Below are 19,726 nucleotides of genomic sequence, written 5' to 3' on the forward strand. Positions count from 1 at the left end.
TTCTCAAGCTGATTGCCCAACCTTCATCCTTCGGTTCCTGTCAATCACAGTGGGCCCGAACTCTGTGGTAGAAAACAGATGACATTTTGTTCGAGTTGCTAAAATTGCGTTAAGATCTAATGTCCATTGAACAGCAAAGGTGAAATTAACTGTGGAGAACATAGGATATGGCCAAGATAAAACGAACAAAGAACAGAACAGCACAAGAACAGGCTTTTCGGCCCACCAAGCCTACACCGATCAGGATGCCTGCCTAAATTAAAACCGTATGAACTTACGAAGACCATATCCTTCCATTCCCATCCTATTCATGTATTTGTCTAGTTGCCCCTTAAATGCCTCTATCGTCCCTGCTCCCACCACCTCCATTGGAAGTACATTCCAGATATTCACCAACCTCTGCGTAAAAGAATTTCCTCGCACATCTCCTCTAAACTTTTCCCCACGCACCTTAAACCTACGTCCCCTAGTACTTGACTTTTCTACCCGAGGAAAGAGCATCTGACTATCCATTCTGTCCATGACACTCATAATCTTGTAATCTTGTAAACCTCTATAGTTCAATTGTCACTGCTAAAGTTCAGAGAAACAGTTCACAAACGGTCATTTATGGAGTGATTGTGGTGAACCATTGTTGGTTCCCACCAGGTAGTGCTGAGCCAGGGTCTGGCCAGTACTATGAGTCTGTATATATGTTACTGTTGGGGTTAGGGTTGGGCTGTTCTACATGTTACTGTTGGGGTTAGGGTTGGGCTGTTCTACCTGTAATATAGTTCTTATGGTACATCCCAGTCGGGCTCTGCCTCCTGGGAGAGGTATAAAGGTCACTGCTCTGTCTGGGACCCTTTAGTCTGGGATCATGTATTATATACGGTAGCTCTATTGTTGTAGTCAATAAAAGCCTTTATTTCCCCGAGTACCTCTAGCCTCGTGAGTTATATCGTGCATCAGTGATCAAATGAGCACTTTCTCCTGCCATCTCCGAGTATCTTTTAAAAGCAAAAAATAAAAGCTCCAGGGATGTTGAGGTTTCTGTTTTCACATTACTCACTTTTATTCGAAGGAGTTCAGCATTATATGTAAGGTAACGTCACCATAGTCCCAAGTGACCATAGGCTGCTCTCCCCCTGCTGGTGATTTAACCTGAAGATCACTACACCTCAGGTGAGGGGCAAGGTTGAGAAGGTGTACATGAATAAGCTCGGCTGGTACAGGAATTCAACCCTCGCTATTGGCATTGCTCTGCATCACAAACCATCCGCCCAGCCAACTGAGCTAAGCTTTGAGCACAGATCACTTGGAACAAAGCAGAAGTGTCTGGGGAAGGATTATGAAGTTGCTTTCTCTTTGGTCTCAGGTTTAAAGTTTATTTATTAGTGTCACAAATAGGCTTACATTAACACTGCAATGAAGTTACTGTGAAAATCCCCGAGTCGCCACATTCCAGCATCTGTTCAGGTACACTGAGGGAGAATTTAGCAAGGCCAAAGCGCCTAACCAGCACGTCTTTTGGACTGTGGGAGGAAATCCACGCAGACATGGGAAGAACGTGCAGACTCCACACAGAGAGTGACCCAAGCCGGGAATTGAACCCAGGTCCCTGGCGGTGTGAGGCAGCAGCGCTAACCACTGTGCCACAGTGCCAGGAAGTTGGTGACTTACATTTATTGTATTACCTTAGCTTAACCCTTCCTATGCCTTGGATGAGTTATGTTACACGGGTATATTTGGCAGCCAGCACTGCAGATAGCATCGTTTGCAGCAACAGATTTACACTTGACTCTTGAAATCACATCAAAGATTGACTTTGATCTGACTGTAAAGTTGCTAGGTTGTGTAGGAATGAGAACAACTTAAATAGTTTACTGCAAGATCTTCAGCAGCTCTTTCAAGCCTTGCCTGTAGCCTGTGTGAGAACTCCCACACTACCGTCTCTTCCTGTGTACAGGTCATGTCAATATATACACGAATACACATTCTACAATGACTGTGTCAACATTGATAACATATTGAAAAATACATCGTAGGATTAATGAAGGAAGTTATTTGGCCCATTATGCCCATGCAAGCCTTTTAATTTGCTCTCGTACCTCTGCCTTTTCCTCATAGGCCTACAAATTTCACTCCTTTACGATTTGTATTTATGCAATTGCAATCAGGAAATTATAATTGGGTCTACTTCCACTATCCTTTCAGACAGTACATTCCAGATTCTAACAATACATTGTGTTTAAAAAATAGCCATGAGAATAAACATTATTTATTGAATCATAGAATCCTTACAGTGCAGAAGGAAGCCATTCAGCCCATCAAGTCTGCACCAACCACAATCCCAACCAGCCCGATTCCCGTAACTCCATGTATTTATCCTGTTGATCCCGTGACAATTTAGCATGTCCAATCAACCTAACCTGCACATCTTTGGACTGTGGGGAGAAACCAGAGCACCCAGAGGAAACCCAAGCAGACACAAGGAGAATGTACAAAATCTACACAGACAGTGACCCAAGGCCGGAACTGAACCTGGGTTCCTCGTGCTGTGAGGCAGCAGTGCTAACCACTGTGCCACCCTATTATCAGCTATTTAAAACTTACAGAAATAAGTTGAAAAAATAACTAAAATATTGGATGAGAAGAATGGATTTGATTTGATTGATTTGATTCGATTTATTATTGTCACATCTATTAACATACAGTGAAAAGTATTGTTTTTTCCGCGCTATACAGACAAAACATACCATTCATAGAGAAGGAAATAAGAGAGTGCAGAATGTCATAGCTCGGGTGTAGAGAAAGATCAACTTAATGCAAGGTAATGTCCATTCAAAAGTCTGACAGCAGCAGGGAAGAAGCTGTTCATGAGTCGGTTGGTACGTGATCTCAGACTTTTGTACCTTTTTCCCGGCGGAAGAAGGTGGACGAGAGAATGTCCGGGTTGCGTGGGGTCCTTAATTTTGCTGGCTGCTTTGCCGAGGCAGCGGGAAGTGTAGGCAGAGTCAATGGATGGGAGGCTGGTTTGCGTGATGGATTGGGGTACATTCACAACATTTTGTAGTTTCTTGCGGTCTTGGGTAGAGCAGGAGCCATACCAAGCTGTGATACAAGCAGAAAGAATGCTTTTTATGGTGCATCTGTAAAAGTTGGTGAGAGTTGTTGCTAACATGCCAAATTTCACCTAGCGGAGCAGTGTGACAGTAATGTAATTATTCCTGTCAGCTGAGTAGTTACTGTATGATGAGCATCATGACATGTGAATCATAAACCTCAAAGACATTTCCCCAGCGTTGACTGGCATTCTGAGGATCAGCTTTTGCTGGGCTAGGCACAGTTCATGTTATTGGTGATAGACTTTATTATTAAAAATAGATAAATGTCCTGGAGGTGTTGAGCACTGAAATGGCCTGCAGCAAAGTTTATTGCCGGAGAGGACAGTAGGAAAAGACCCTTTGTCTCCAGGCATAGCCTTGTGGTGGAAAATCTGGGAAACATCTAATTGGACTTGTCTTGTTCTCATTCTCTCCTTTGGCAGCTACAGAAACAAAAGGATCTGTTCTGTTGGAGTATTATGTTACTGACTGTGAGCTGAGCATAGGGAGTTGTGCAGCGAGACCAGTGGTCCAGTATTGGGCGGCACGGTAACACAGTGGTTAGCATTGCTGCCCCACAGCGCCAGGGACCCGGGTTCAATTCCCAGCTTGGGTCACTGTCTGTACAGAGTTTGCACTTTCTCCCTGTGTCTACGTGGGTTTCCTCCGGGTGCTCTGGTTTCCTCCCACATTCTGAAAGACGTGCTGGTTAGGTGAATTGGCCCGAACAGGTGCCGGACTGTGGCGACTAGGGAAATTTCACAGTAACTTCATTGCGGTGTTAATGTAAGCCTTACTTGTGACTAATAAATAAACTTTAACTTTATTGATTGGGAGATAACGGTGTGTCAGATAGGACTGCAAGTTTTCAGGTATGAAGAATGCTGATGAGTAAATTGCACAATATAGTCAGATAATGATGCCTGCTTGTAAAATCTTGCATTCCTTGAATGTTAACTCCATCATCCATTTACTTAAGGGCAGAATGAGTCTGAAGCAAGCCTGTACCTTAAGACGGGTTTACTCCCAAGGCCTCAAAGCAAAGTTCCAGACTCTGCCAGCTCCCCTAGACACTCAGAATGAACTAGGTTATATATGGACATATGAATTAGGAGCAGGAGTCGGCCACTCAGCCCCTCAAGCCTGCTCCGCCATTCAGTAACATCATGGCTGATCTGACTGTAACCTGCGAACTATCCCCAGTAACCCTCCATCCCCTTGTTTACCAAGAATCTATCTAGCTCTGCCTTGAAAACATTCAAAGCCTCTGCTTCCGCTGCCTTTAGAGGAAGAGAGTTCCAAAGACTCTGAGAAAAACATATCTTCCCGTCTCTGTCTTAAATGGTGGCTCAGTGACACTGTTGTCTCATAGCACCAGCAACCCAGGTTCAATTCCGGCCTCAGGTCACTGTCTGTGTAAGTTTGCATGTTCTCCCTGTGTCTGCTGGGTTTCCTCTGGATGTTCCAGTTTCTTCCCACAGTCCAAAGATGTGCGGGTTAGGTTGATTGGCCATGCTAAACTAACTCTAGTGTCAGGGATTAGCAGGGTAAATATGAGGGGTTATGGGAATAGGGCCCAGATGGGATTCTGGTCCGTGCAGACTTGATGGGCCGAATGGCCTCCTTCTGCACTGTAGGGATTCTATGATTCTAAATGGATGATCCCACATTTTTAAACAGTGACTCCCTAATTCTAGATTCTCTGACAAGGGGAAACATCCTCCCCAAATCCACCCTGTCAAGACCCCTGGGGATCTTAAATGTTTCAATCAAGCCACGCCTTGCTCTTCTAAACTCCAGTGGAAACAAGTCTAGCTTCTCCAATCTTTCCCTAAGAAAACTCGCCAATCCTGTTATTAGTCTAGTAAACTTGCTCTAAACTAATGCTCTAGGCTAATGTATTTATACCTTTCCTTAAATAAGGAGATTAATATTGCACACAGTATTCCTGATGTGGCCTCATTAACACCCTATACAACTGAAGCATAACTTCTCCACTTTTGTCTTCAATCCTTCTCACAATATATAGTAACACTCTATTGGCTTTCTTAATCCCTGATGTATTTACGTTCTGGAAGTTTGAGATTAATGCACTAGGACATGAATCAGGTCCCACTGAATGTCAAGGGCTGTGCAACTTCTCACTATTTACATAACATGCCTTTTTTTATTCTTCCAGCCAAAATGGACAATTTCACATTTGCCCAAATTATACTCAATTTTCCAGATCTTTGCCCACTCGCTTATCCTATCTATGTCTCTTTGTAGCCTCCTTATGTCCTCTTCACAATTTATTGAACTATTTATCTGTGTCTCATCAACAAATTTAGCAATTGTACCTTCGGTCCCTTCACCCAAGTCATTTATATAAATTGTGAAAAGTTGGGCCCCAGCACTGATCCCTGTGGCACAACACTCATTACATCCTGCCAACCAGGAAAAGACTCATTCATAGCTACTGTCTGTTTCATGTGAGCTGGCCAGTGTTCTATCTATGTGAATGCATACCCCCTAAGCCATGAGCATTTATTTTCTAATAAAGTTTGATGTGCACCTTACCAAATGCCTTTTGCAAACCTAAGTCCAGTACATCCACTGGTTCCCCTTTATCCACATCACATGTGATTCTTTCAAAGAACTCCAATAGATTAGTTAAAATTGATTTCCCTTTCAAAAAACCATATCGATTCTGCCTGTTTGCCTTTATTTTTTCTACAGCTCTGCTATAACACCTTTAATAATAGCATCCAACATTTTCCCTGTGACAGATATTAACCTCATTGATCTGTAGTTTCCTGTTTTCCAGCTGCTTCCATTTTTGTATAAAGGAGATATGTTTGTTATTTTCCAATCTAATTGCACCCTCCTGAATCCAGGGAATTTTGGGAAATTAAAGCCAGTGTAACAACTATCTCACTGGCCACTTCTTTTAAGACCCTATGATGAAGTCCATCAGGATCCAAGCATTTGACACCCTGCAGCTCAATTGGCCCGAGTTCCCCCTTCCCTTCCAGGTTTTGATGTTTCTGGGATGTTACCTGTATCTTCTTATTATGAAGGCTGATGCAAAATACCTACTTAATTCACCAGCCATCTCTTGATTATCCATTGTCAATCCCCCGACTCACTTTCTATTGTACCAATGCTTATTTTGTTAATTCTTTTCTTATTTAATTATTTATTGATACTCTTACAATCCTTCTTTATATTTGTAGCTTACTTTCTCTCAGACTCTAATTTTAACTGTTTCTTTTTGTCATTCTTTGCTTTTCCTTACATTGTGTCCAATCTTTTGACCTGCTCCCTGCCTTTGCACAATTATATGATTTTTCCTTAAGTTTGATGCTATCTTTAATTTTTTAAGTTAACAACAGATGGTGAGTTCTCCTCTTAGAATTCCTCCTTCCCACTGGAATGTGTCTATTCTGTGTATTCTGAAATATGCCTTTAAATGTCTGCCATTGCACTTCTATTGACCTTCCTCAACCACATTTCTCAGTTCACTTTAACTAGCTCTGCTTTCATTCCCACATAATTGCCATTATTTAGGGTTAAAATACCAATCTTTGATAGACTCTTCTCTCGGTCAAACAAAATGTAAATTTCAGTCATATTGTGATCACTGTTCCCAAGATGTGCATTCACTATGAGGTATTCAATCAATCCTATCTCATTGCACAATACTAGGTCTACTATAGCCTGGTCTCTGATTGGCCCCAGAAAGTGCTGTACTTAGAAACTGCTCCAAAAGCATTATATGAACTCCACATCTTGGCTACTAATACCCATCTGATATTTCCCATCTATATGTAGATTAAAATCCCCCATGGTTATCACCGTACCTTACTGACAAGCTCTCCTTCTTTCTTCTGCTATACTCTGTCCTACCATGTGGTTACAATTTGGGAACTTGTACATTACTCCCACAAATGACTTCTTGCCTTCATCATCTCTACCCCAACCTATTTCTACAATCTGGTTTCCTGAAAGTAGGTCATCCCTCCCTAATGCACTTATACTAGAATTAATTAGCATGGCCATCCCTCCACATTTTCCTAGCTTCCTGTCCTTGTACCCTTCAATATCTAGGGCCCAATCTAAACCATCCTGCAAACTGCAGTGTTGCATTTCATGGAAACACTAATTCAATATTAATGTTGTACTGAGTAGAGATTTTTTTGCCTATGGGATGTAGACATTGCTGGCTAGGCGCATCCCGAATTGCCTTTGAGAAGGTAGTGGTGAGCTGGCTCTAACACTCGATGAGGTGGCACGGTAGCACAGTGGTTAGCACTGCTGCTTCACAGTTCCCGGGACTTGGGTTCGATTCCCAGCTTGGGTCACTGTCTGTGTGGAGTTTGCACATTCTCCTCGTGTCTGCGTGGATTTCCTCCTGGTGCTCCGGTTTCCTCCCACAGTCCAAAGATGTGCGGGTTAGGTTGATTGGCCATGCTAAAAATTGCCCCTTAGTGTCCTGGGATGCGTAGATCAGAGGGATTAGTGGGTAAAATATGTAGGGATATGGGGGTAGGGCCTGGGTGGGATTGTGGTCGGTGCAGACTTGATGGGCCGAATGGCCTCTTTCTGTACTGTAGGGTTTCTATGATTTCTATGAGGTGCAGGTACACCAACAGTGTTGTTAGGAAGTGCACTCCAGGTTTTTGATCCAGCGGCAGATATAGTTCAATGTCAGGATGGTGTGTGGCTCAGAGGGGAACTTGCAGGTTGCGATGTTCCTATGCATCTGCTGACCTTGTCCATTTAGGTTGTCATGGGGAGGGGAGTGCTGGCGAAGGAGACTTGGCATTCAAATAAATGTTGTGGCTGTGGATTTCAGTACTGCCAGATGGGAGAAGATAGGAAGGAACATTAAACGATGTGCAACATATATATGTCTGGATGAAATCTGTCGCATGGTAATTAGCCCAGCTGTAAACAAAGTTAAAAATCTATTCATTTTCCTATCTCCTGGTGATAGGTACTTCACTCACAGCTCAGTGTCTCCCAGCTTGATGCAATATTAACTAACAATCTCTTACTCATGGTACTGAGCACCAGTCTGTGCATTGACTAGACTTTTGTGAAGCTAGGTTTGTAGCTTGCTAGCCTATATTCTCCCTGAACTCATGCCCACCAGTGTGAGACCCTACTTTATCACCTCTAACACTTCTCTCACTGGACTCCCAAGACCTACGCTGAATAAATTGCTACACATCCAAAATGTAGTGTTCAATTGCTCTCTTTATGATACAATTTCCACAAGATTTTTTTATTCCTGTACTCAAAGCCTTATTGCAATAAAGGCTAACATACCATTTGCATTCCCAACTGCTTGTTGAACCTAGCTTTCAATGACTCATGAACAATGACATCCAGGTCCCTTCGGACATCAACACTTCCCAAACTCTCACCATTTCAGAAATATTCTGCATTTTTGTTTCTTACCAAAGTGGAATAACTTAACATTTTTGTTTACTTTCTCTGCCATTTCCTTATTCGCCAATATAAATTCTCCTGTTTCTGCCTATAATAGACTGACATTAGGCTTTGCTAATCTTTTTCTTTTTATATACCAACAGAAGCTTTTCCAATTTATTATTCCTTTTTGGGCACCTTATATTCAGCGGAGGCCACTCCAAGGCACTCCCCCATGCCTCTGTGTACTACCCCCTTTGTCTAGAACCCATTGCCACAACCCCTTCCTCACCAGGGCTGCTAGCCTGCCCCTGGCAAACTCCCCTGATTTATCTTCGTATTCCTTGCTGGTGAGGGCTGCCTGCAGTCTCAGCAGTGGCCACCACTCCCAGTGGCGCTGCTAAGGCTAGAACAGCTGATCATTGAATTGGTTTGACTTTATTCATTCATGGGACATGGGCGTCGCTGGCTGGCCAGCATTTATTGCCCATCCTTAGTTGCCCGAGGGCAGTTGAGAGTCAACCGCATTGCTGTGGCTCTGGAGTCACATGTAGGCCAGACCAGGTAAGGATGGCAGATTTCCTTCCCTAAAGGACGTTAGTGAACCAGATGGGTTTTTCCGACAATCAATAATGGTCATCAGTAGATTCTTAATTCCAGATTTAAAAAAAAATTCAAATTCCACCATCTGCCGTGGCGGGATTCGAACCCGGGTCCCCAGAGCATTAGCTGAGTTTCTGGATTAATAGTCTAGCAATCTGGTTCACTAATGTCCTTCAGGGAAGGAAATCTGCTGTCCTTATCTGGTCTGCCCTACATGTGACTCCAGAGCCACAGCAATGTGTTGACTCTCAACTGCACTCCAAGGACAACTAGGGATGGGCAATAAATGCTGGCCAGCCAGCGATGCCCATGTCCCACGAATGAATGAAAATAAAAAAATAAATAATACCACTAGGCCATCTCCTCCTCCGATGGGGAAGAATGTCCACTTCAAGCCAATTAGATGGCCCAATGGCTATAAAAGCAAAGTGGGGGCTTTGTCAACCAGGGTTGGGGCCACCGACACTACATGAAATTCAGTCCTACATGCCAGGTTAATAACATTTTGTCAGAAAGAGTTAGAAATCTAACAAATTTAAACAAGTACAGAGGTTGGAAAATGGAAACCGAGGAAGGGACAAAAAGGAGGGTCTATGATCAGGCAGAAGGCGGAAATCAGAAAGGAAAAAGAGCAATAAAGAAAGGAAGGCTGGGCCTAGAGGAGGTGGAAATGACAACAGCCAGACCATTATCATCGCCTGCTGACCAAGAAGATAGGAGAGGTGCTTCTGATCTGGGTTATTGAACTCAGTATTGGAGCTGGAAGGTTGTAAGGGGCCTAACCGAGTTGCTCAAACTCACAAAGGAAAGGAGTGGGAGGCTTAGGCCAGGGTGCCCAGAGTGGGAGCTGGGTGAATAAGAAAAGTAGCAAGTACCAGCAAGCTCACAGTTAGGGGTGCAGATTGAACAGAGAAGCTCAGCAAAGTGATCATCCAATCTTTTGTCTCCCAAGCGTAGTGTACTGTGCAGTTACTCATGAAGGTCCTGCCTTCTCAACCTTGCTCCTCGCCTGAGGTGTGGTGATCCTCAGGTTAAATTGGCTCTTCCCCTCAAAGGGGAGATTAGCCAATGATCATCTGGGACCATGGTGACTTTATTTTACTATTATGCAGTTTAAGTATATTGTGTTGAAAAAGGTATGTTTAAAGTGTTTGAGATGTTGGGCATTGGGAAGTGAGGGGGTGAAGGGCAGGCATTGCAGCTTGTGCACTGAGAATCATAGATTCATAGAATCCTTACAGTGCAGAAAGAGGCCATTTGGCCCATCGAGCCTGCACCGATAACAATCTGACCTAGGCCCTATTCCCGTAACCCCACGTATTTACCCTACTAATCTCCTTGACACTAAGTGGCAATTTAGCATGGCCAATCCACCTAACCTGCAGAACTTTGGAATGCAGAGGAACCTGGAGCACCCGGAGGAAACCCACGCAGATACAGAGAGAATGTGCAGACTGTGCACAGGCAGTGACCCAAGGCCGGAATTGAACCTGGATCCCTGGCACTGTGAGGCAGCAGTGGTGATCGCTGTGCTAGTGTGCCACCCAAATTGAAAGATGCCATGGGAAGGGTTTTGGAGGTGATGGAGTAGAGAATTGAGGGTCATTGGAGGGCACTGTCTCTTCAGATCACTAAATGAAGATGGGAGGGGAAGATGATTGGTGGCATTGTGGTGGCGGTAACAAAAGCAGCAGTGAATGATCCATTGGATGCGGAAACAGATGGGTTAGAAGGTGAGACAAGGGGGGTAGTGGTGGTGGAGGTGGATTCGATAGGGTCTTTTAAGAGACTTTTGGATAAGTTCATGGAAGTTAGTAAGATAGAGGGTTATAGGTAAGCCTAATAGGTAGGGACATGTTCAGCGCAACTTGTGGGATGAGGACACAAGCTTGGAAAATGCGGCATGGACTTAGTGTTGACAGGATCCTCGACAATCTCTGAGTCAATTTCTCACACAATTTCCTCCAGCACTTTGCAAGACGTGCATCGGAGATGCAACATCTATCATTTCCCCTTCTCCCTTTTTGTTATCTCTGCAAACACTTGACAATTAAATTCATACATACAAACATATGAATTAGGAGCAGGCATAGGTCACTCAGCTCCTCAAGTCCTGCATTCAATAAGATTATGGCTGATCTGCTTGTAATATCAATCCCACATTCCCGCCCACTGATAACATTTCACCCCCTTGTTAATCAAGAATCTATCTGTTATATATTTAACCAGTTGCATGATTGCTTTAAGAGCCAGTCGCATGATTTCATGGTCACATCATTAGGATGTTGCACAGGCTAACAAAGAACAAAGAACAAAGAAAATTACAGCACAGGAACAGGCCCTTCGGCCCTCCAAGCCTGCACCGACCATGCTGCCTGACTGAACTAAAAAACCCTACCCTTCCAGGGACCATATCCCTCTATTCCCATCCTATTGATGTATTTGTCAAGACGCCCCTTAAAAGTCACTGCCGTATCTGCTTCCAATACCTCCCCCGGCAACAAGTTCCCGGCACCCACCACCCTCTGTGTAAAAAATCTGCCTTGTACATCTCCTTTAAACCTTGCCCCTCGCACCTTAAACCTATGCCCCCTAGTAATTGACTCTTCCACCCTGGGAAAAAGCTTCTGACTATCCACTCTGTCCATGCCTCTCATAATCTTGTAGACTTCGATCAGGGTCACCCCTCAACCTCCGTCGTTCCAGTGAGAACAAGCCAAGTTTCTCCAATCTCTCCTCATAGCTAATGTCCTCCATACCAGGCAACATCCTGGTAAGTCTTTTCTGCATCCTCTCCAAAGCCTCCACATCCTTCTGGTAGTGTGGCGACCAGAATTGAACACTATATTCCAAGTGTGCCCTAACTAAGGTTCTATAAAGCTGCAACATGACTTGTCAATTTTTAAACTCAATGCCCTGACTGATGAAGGCAAACATGCCGTATGCCTTCTTGGCCACCTTCTCCACTTGTATTGCCACTTTCAGTGACCTGTGTACCTGTACACCCAGATACCTTTGCCTATCAATTCTCTAAAGGGTTCTGCCATTTACTGTATATTTCCTATCTTTATTATACTTTCCAAAATGCATTACCTCACATTTGTAAGTGTGTTACCCTAGTGTTTTAGTTTCAATTTGTACTCTGCACAGGCCAGAACTCCAAGAATAAACCTGTCGTGTGTTACTTTGAATCTAGGTGTGCAAAGTTCATCTTTTTCTTTTTGTTTAAAATCCACAACCTCTAACATAGTTAGGAAGTTATATTATCGACAATATAAAGTAATATACAAAGACCCTGCTTCCACTACCTTTTGAGGAAGAGATTCCCAGAGACTCACGACTGTTTGAGGGAAAACAATTCTCCTCATCTCTGTCTTAAATGAGCGACCCCTTATTTTTAAACAGTGACCCCTTGATCTAGATTCCAACCTGATAGTCCTAAATGAATAATATTGGAATGCAGAGGAAACTGGAGCACCTGGACGAAACTCACGCATATACAGGGAGAATGTGCAGACTGTGCACAGACAGTGACCCAAGGCCGGAATTGAACCCAGATCTCCACATATCTCCACAACACTACTGACTAAAGTAGCTGAAAAGCATTTCACTGATGGCTGGTCAGCAGAAAGCAGGGGCATTGATGAGCTTTCTTAACTATAGCATCAGCGTGGAGGGACCAAGACAGGTTGTTGGTGATCTGGACACCTAGAAACTTGAAGCACTTGACCATTGCCAGAGGTGTGACAATTCGTCAGGCCCATTCGCACACACAGCTTTTACATACTGCTCATCCCTGTGAGAGTGCAAAAATAGTGCATTCAGTACATTCTTAGTTAATAGCTGAACTGACATCAGGATTAAAGGGGAGAACGCAAATAAAACAAAGGTTAGAATGGAATGGGTGCTGCTGTGATACTTTTGATTTTTACACAATAAACAGACCTCTGTGAGGATTGTACAATTGCCACTGAGCTGGAGGAGTACAAAGCAGAACAGTACCAGTGGACTATTTTATTTATGTACAATAAATGCATAGGGTGCCTCAGCCGAGATGAAAAGAATATAAAAAAGATTTCAATCGATGGCAAGTTAAAATAGAAGCAAAAAATGCTGGAAATACACAATGGGGTTGTTGACAACATGTGAAGAGAAAACAATATTGTTGTGTGTGCTAAATTTAGATGAAGACGCTGGACTCCAAAGTTATACTTTGCTGTCTTTTATCAGTTTATTCTCAGGTTTAATGCATAGTCAGATGGGAATTTGATGCCCACTCCTGTTTCCTTGCGGTGAGCTACGTTCTTGAACTGCTGCAGCCTGTTTCCATAGGACGTGTATGTAATCATTACAGGGTTTTACATCAAAGAAGGAATGACAGATATATATTCAAGTAGTGTATAAGGCAGCCATGGTCGCTGATGTGAAGGAATTGGATGAGCATACTTGTGCATGAAACACAAATCAGTGGGCTACTTTGCCTTTATGGTGCCAAGCTCCTTGAGTTGCCCCTGTTTACTTCAATGGGGATGAAGTGGAAATGGTTGAGAGCTTCAAGTTTTCGAGGTGTCCAGATCACCATTAACCTGTCTTGGTCCCTCCATGCCAATGCTATAGTTAAGAAAGCCCATCAATGTCTCTACTTTCTCAGAAGGCTAAGGAAATTCAGCATGTCTGATACAACACTCTCCATTTTTTACAGATGCACCATAGAAAGCATCCTTTCCAGATGTATCACAGCCTGGTATGGCTCCTTCTCTGACCAAGACCGCAAGAAACTACAAAGGGTTGTGAATGTAGCCCAGTCCATGACTCAAACCAACCTCCCACTCATTGACTCCTTGTAGAGTCGAAACTCTCAAGGGAAAGCATAACTTCAAGAAACAAACTATTCACAAAGGACATTCACTATTGATCCTCCAGACCTCTGTCAATTCAGTGACTCACCAGGATTGTTCTGTTGCCCCAGGAGGTTTCTGATGTCTCCTTCTCCTAGAGCCTGTGCTCCTCGCGGACATGCCTCCAGCTTTCTTCATTCCGCACTCCCAGCTTAGGCTCTGCCACAAGCTTCCTTCAGGACATCATCTCTCATTCCAGTGGATCCTGCTCTGTCCAAGACTGCAAAAAACTACAAAAGATCGTGAACGAAGCCTAGTCCATCACTCAAACCAGCCTCCCATTCATTGACTCGGTCTACACTTCCCACTGCCTCGGCAAAGTAGCCAGCATAATTAAGGACCTCACGCACCCCAGACATTCTCTCTTCCAACTTCTTCCATCGGGAAAAAGATACAAAAGTCTGAGCTCACATACCAACCGACTCAATAACTGTTTCTTCCCTGCTGCCATCAGACTTTTGAATGGACCTACCTCATATTAAGCTGATCTTTCTTTACACCCTAGCAATGATTGTACACTCTGCACTCTCTCCTTTCCTTCTCTATGTACGGTATGCTTTGTCTGTACAGTACGCAAGAAACAATATTTTATTATATGTGGCAATAATAAATCAAATCAAACCAAATCAAGAGGAATGACCCAGGCCACAGAACTCCGTGGTGGATTCCTAGTGCCCCATAATGAATATCTGGCAGTGAGCGAGCCCGAACAATTGGTCCCACTCCAAAGTTGAGGCTGGAAGTTGGTAAGAAAACACATTTCAATGAGAAAGAGAAATTCCAAGGGGAGAACCCACCATCTATGGTTAACTAAAAAATATAATGTTAAACTTAATGAAAAATCATTGTGCTGAGATGGGTGGCAGGTCAGAAGATTGGAAAGAATATAAAGAACAGCAAAGAATGACAAAATAATTAATAGGGACAGAAAAGTTAGAATATGAGAAAGAGTGAGCAAGGAATATAAAGATGGACAACAAGAGTTCCCATAGATAAATAAATAAGAAAAGAGTTAACAAAGTGACTATTGATCCCATAGAAGGTGACACTGGGGAATTAATAATGGGAAATAAAATGATGGCAGGTGAATTGAACAGGTATCTTGCATCAGCCTTCATGATAAAGGATACAAATAACATTCCAGGAATAGCTGTAAATCAGACATTGAAAGGGAGGAAAATTACAATCATCAGGGTTTTAAAGTTTATTTATTAATATTGCAAGTAGGCTTGCATTAACACTGCAATGAAGTTACTGTGAAAATCCCCTAGTCGCCACATTCCAGCACCTGTTCGGGTACACTGAGGGAGAATTTAGCAGGGCCAATGCACCTAACCAGCACATCTTTCAGGCTGTGGGAGGAAACCAGAGCACTGGAGGAAACCCATGCAGACATGAGGAGAACGTGCAGACTCTGCACAGACAGTGACCCAAGCCAGGAATCGAACCTGGGTCCCTGGTGCTGTGAGGCAGCAGTGCTAACCACTGTGCCACCATGCCATCCAGAAGTGGTACTTAGCAAATTGTTGGAACTGCATACAGACTGACAAATCTCCGGGTCCTGATGAACATCATCCTCGGGACTTAGTGAGATAGTTGATGTGTTAGTTTTAATTTTTCAAAAAACCCATGTTCTTTGATTTGATTTGATTTGATTTATTATTGTCACGTATTAACATTCAGTAAAAAGTATTGTTTCTTGCTTGCTATGCAGACAAAACATAACATTCATACAGAAGGAAACAAGAGAGTGCAGAATATAGTGTTACAGTCATAGCTAGGGTGTAAAGAAAGATCAACTCAATGCAAGGTAAGTCCATTCAAAAGTCTGACAGCAGCAGGGAAGAAGCTATTCTTGAATTGGTTGGTACGTGACCTCAGACTTTTGTATTTTTTCCCAAAGGAAGAAGATGGAAGAGAGAATGTCCGGGGTGCATGGGGTCCTTAATTATGCTGGCTGCTTTGCTGAGGCAGTGGGAAGTGTAGACAGAGTCAATGGATGGGAGACTGGTTTGCGTGGTGGATTGGGCTAAATTCACGACCTTTTGTAGTTCCTTGCGGTCTTGGGCAGAGCAGGAGACATATCAAGCTGTGATACAACCAGAAAGAATACTTTCTATGGCGCATTTGTAAAAGTTGGTGAGAGTCATAGCTGACATACCAAATTTCCTTCGTCTTCTGAGAAAGCAGATGCGTTGGTGAGCTTTCTTAACTATAGTGTCGGCATGGGGGGACCAGGACATCTTGTTGGTGATCTGGACACTGAAAAACTTGAAGCTCTTGACCCTTTCTACTTCATCCCCATTGATGTAGACAGGGGCATGTTCTCCTTTATGCTTCCTGAAGTCGATGACATAGAACATAGAACATAGAAAGCCACAGCACAAACAGGCCCTTCGGCCCACAAGTTGCGCCGATCACATCCCCACCTCTAGGCCTATCTATAGCCCTCAATCCCATTAAATCCCATGTACTCATCCAGAAGTCTCTTAAAAGACCCCAACGAGTTTGCCTCCACCACCACCAACGTCAGCCGATTCCACTCACCCACCACCCTCTGAGTGAAAAACTTACCCCTGACATCTCCTCTGTACCTACCCCCCAGCACCTTAAACCTGTGTCCTCTCGTAGCAACCATTTCAGCCCTTGGAAATAGCCTCTGAGAGTCTACCCTATCCAGACCTCTCAACATCTTGTAAACCTCTATCAGGTCACCTCTCATCCTTCGTCTCTCCAGGGAGAAGAGACCAAGCTCCCTCAACCTATCCTCATAAGGCATGCCCCCCAATCCAGGCAACATCCTTGTAAATCTCCTCTGCACCCTTTCAATGGCTTCAACATCTTTCCTGTAATGAGGTGACCAGAACTGCGCGCAGTACTCCAAGTGGGGTCTAACCAGGGTCCTATAAAGCTGCAGCATTATCTCCCGACTCCTAAACTCAATCCCTCGATTAATGAAGGCCAGTACGCCGTACGCCTTCTTGACCGCATCCTCCACCTGCGAGGCCGATTTAAGAGTCCTATGGACCCGGACCCCAAGGTCCTTCTGATCCTCTACACTGCTAAGAATGGTACCCTTCATATTATACTGCTGCTTCATCCCATTGGATCTGCCAAAATGGATCACCACACACTTATCCGGGTTGAAGTCCATCTGCCACTTCTCCGCCCAGTCTTGCATTCTATCTATGTCTCGCTGCAACTTCTGACATCCCTCCAAACTATCCACAACACCACCTACCTTGGTGTCGTCAGCAAACTTACCAACCCATCCCTCCACTTCCTCATCCAGGTCATTTATGAAAATGACAAACAGCAAGGGTCCCAGAACAGATCCCTGGGGCACTCCACTGGTCACTGACCTCCATGCAGAGAAAGACCCCTCCACAGCCACTCTCTGCCTTCTGCAGGCAAGCCAGTTCTGGATCCACAAGGCAACAGCCCCTTGGATCCCATGCCCTCTCACTTTCTCAAGAAGTCTTGCATGGGGGACCTTATCGAACGCCTTGCTGAAGTCCATATAGACCACATCCACCGCTCTTCCTTCGTCAATGTGTTTGGTCACATTTTCAAAGAACTCAACCAGGCTCGTAAGGCACGACCTGCCCTTGACAAAGCCGTGCTGACTACTTTTGATCATACTAAACTTCTCTAGATGATCATAAATCCTGTCTCTCAGGATCCTCTCCATCAACTTACCAACCACTGAGGTTAGACTCACCAGTCGGTAATTTCCCGGGCTGTCCCTGTTCCCTTTCTTGAATATAGGGACCACATCTGCAATCCTTCAATCCTCCGGAACCTCTCCCGTCTCCATCGACGATGCAAAGATCATCGCCAAAGGCTCCGCAATCTCCTCCCTCGCCTCCCACAGTAACCTGGGGTACATCCCATCCGGTCCCGGTGACTTACCAACCTTGATGCCATTCAATAGTTCCAACACATCCTCTTTCTTTATGTCCACATGCTCGATCCTTTCTGTCCACCGCAAACCAGCAGTACAACCACCCAGATCCCTTTCCACCGTGAATACCGAGGTAAAGTATTCATTAAGCAGCTCCGCCATTTCTAACGGTTCCGCACAAACTTTTCCCCCTTCACCTTTTAAGGGTCCTATGCCTTCACATCTCATCCTTTTATTCTTGACATATTTGTAGAAAGCCTTGGGATTCTCCTTAATCTTACCCGCCAAGGCCTTCTCATGACCCCTTCTCGCTCTCCTAATTTCCTTCTTAAGCTCCTTCCTACATCCCGTATACTCCTCTAAATCCTTAACACCTCCTAGCTCTCTGAACCTTCTGTACGCCTCTCTTTTCTTATTCACCAGGTTCATCACAACCTTCGTGCACCACGGTTCCTGTACCCTACCAACACCCCCCTGTCTCATCGCAACGTTGTCATGCAGAGCTCCAGACAAACATTCCTTGAAAATCCTCCACTTTCCTTCGGTACTTTTCCCCAAGAATGCCTCCTTCCAATTTACCCGTCTAATTTCCTCCCTGATGACACTGTATTTCCCTTTACTCCAGAGAAACACTTTCCTAGCCTGCCTGATCCTATCTCTTTCCAATGCTATCGTGAAGGAGATAGAATTATGATCGCTATCCCCAAGATGCTCACCCACCGAGAGATCCTCCACCTGTCCAGGTTCATTAGCCAGCACCAGATCAAGTACAGCCTCTCCTCTAGTAGGCTTATCCACATACTGTGTCAGGAAACTCTCCTGGACACACCTAACAAACTCCTCTCCATCCAAACCCCTAGCCCTAGGGATATTCCAATCTATGTTTGGGAAATTAAAATCTCCCATCACGACAACTCTGTTATTCCTACATCTCTCCAGGATCTGTTTCCCCATCTGCTCCTCAACATCTCTGTTACTATTGGGCGGCCTATAGAAAACACCCAGCAACGTTACCGACCCCTTCCTGTTCCTAACCTCCACCCACAGAGACTCCGTAGTCAATCCCTCCATGGCGTCCACCTTCTCTACAGCCGTGACACTATCCCTGATCAACAGTGCCACTCCCCCCCCTCTCTTGCCTCCCTCCCTGTCCTTCCTGAAACATCTAAAACCCGGCACCTGAAGCACCCAGTCCTGTCCCTGAGACATCCAAGTCTCCGTAATGGCCACCACATCACAATTCGAAGCAGCAATCCACGCTCTAAGCTCATCCACTTTATTCACTACACTCCTGGCATTAAAATAGACACATCTCAGACCTTCAGCCTGAGCACTTCCCTTCTCCATCACTCGTCTAACCTCCCTCTTACCCTGTTTACATTCCTTATCTATTTGCGAGCTAACCTCCTCGCTCTCAGTCCCCTCATTTCGATTCCCACCCCCCAACCTTTCTAGTTTAAAGTCTCTCCAGTAGCCTTAGCCAACCTTCCCGCCAGGATATTGGTCCCCCTGGGATTCAAGTCCCACCCGTCTTTTTTAAACAGGTCACACCTGCCCCTAAAGAGGTCCCAATGATCCAAGTACAATGACAATCTCCTTTGTTTTGTTGACATGGAGGGAAAGATTATTGTTGCCCCACCAGTTCACCAGATTCTCTATCCCATTCCTGTACTCTGTCTCGTCATTGTTTGAGATCCGATCCACTACGATAGTGTCGTCAGCAAACTTGAAAATCGAATTGAAGGGGAATTTGGCCGCACAGTCAGAAGTGTATAAGGAGTATGGTAGGGGACTGAGAACACAGCCTTGTGGGGCACCGG

The sequence above is a fragment of the Mustelus asterias genome, chromosome 4 (genome assembly GCF_964213995.1).
Source record: "Mustelus asterias chromosome 4, sMusAst1.hap1.1, whole genome shotgun sequence".
In the NCBI taxonomy this organism is placed as follows: Eukaryota; Metazoa; Chordata; class Chondrichthyes; order Carcharhiniformes; family Triakidae; genus Mustelus; species Mustelus asterias.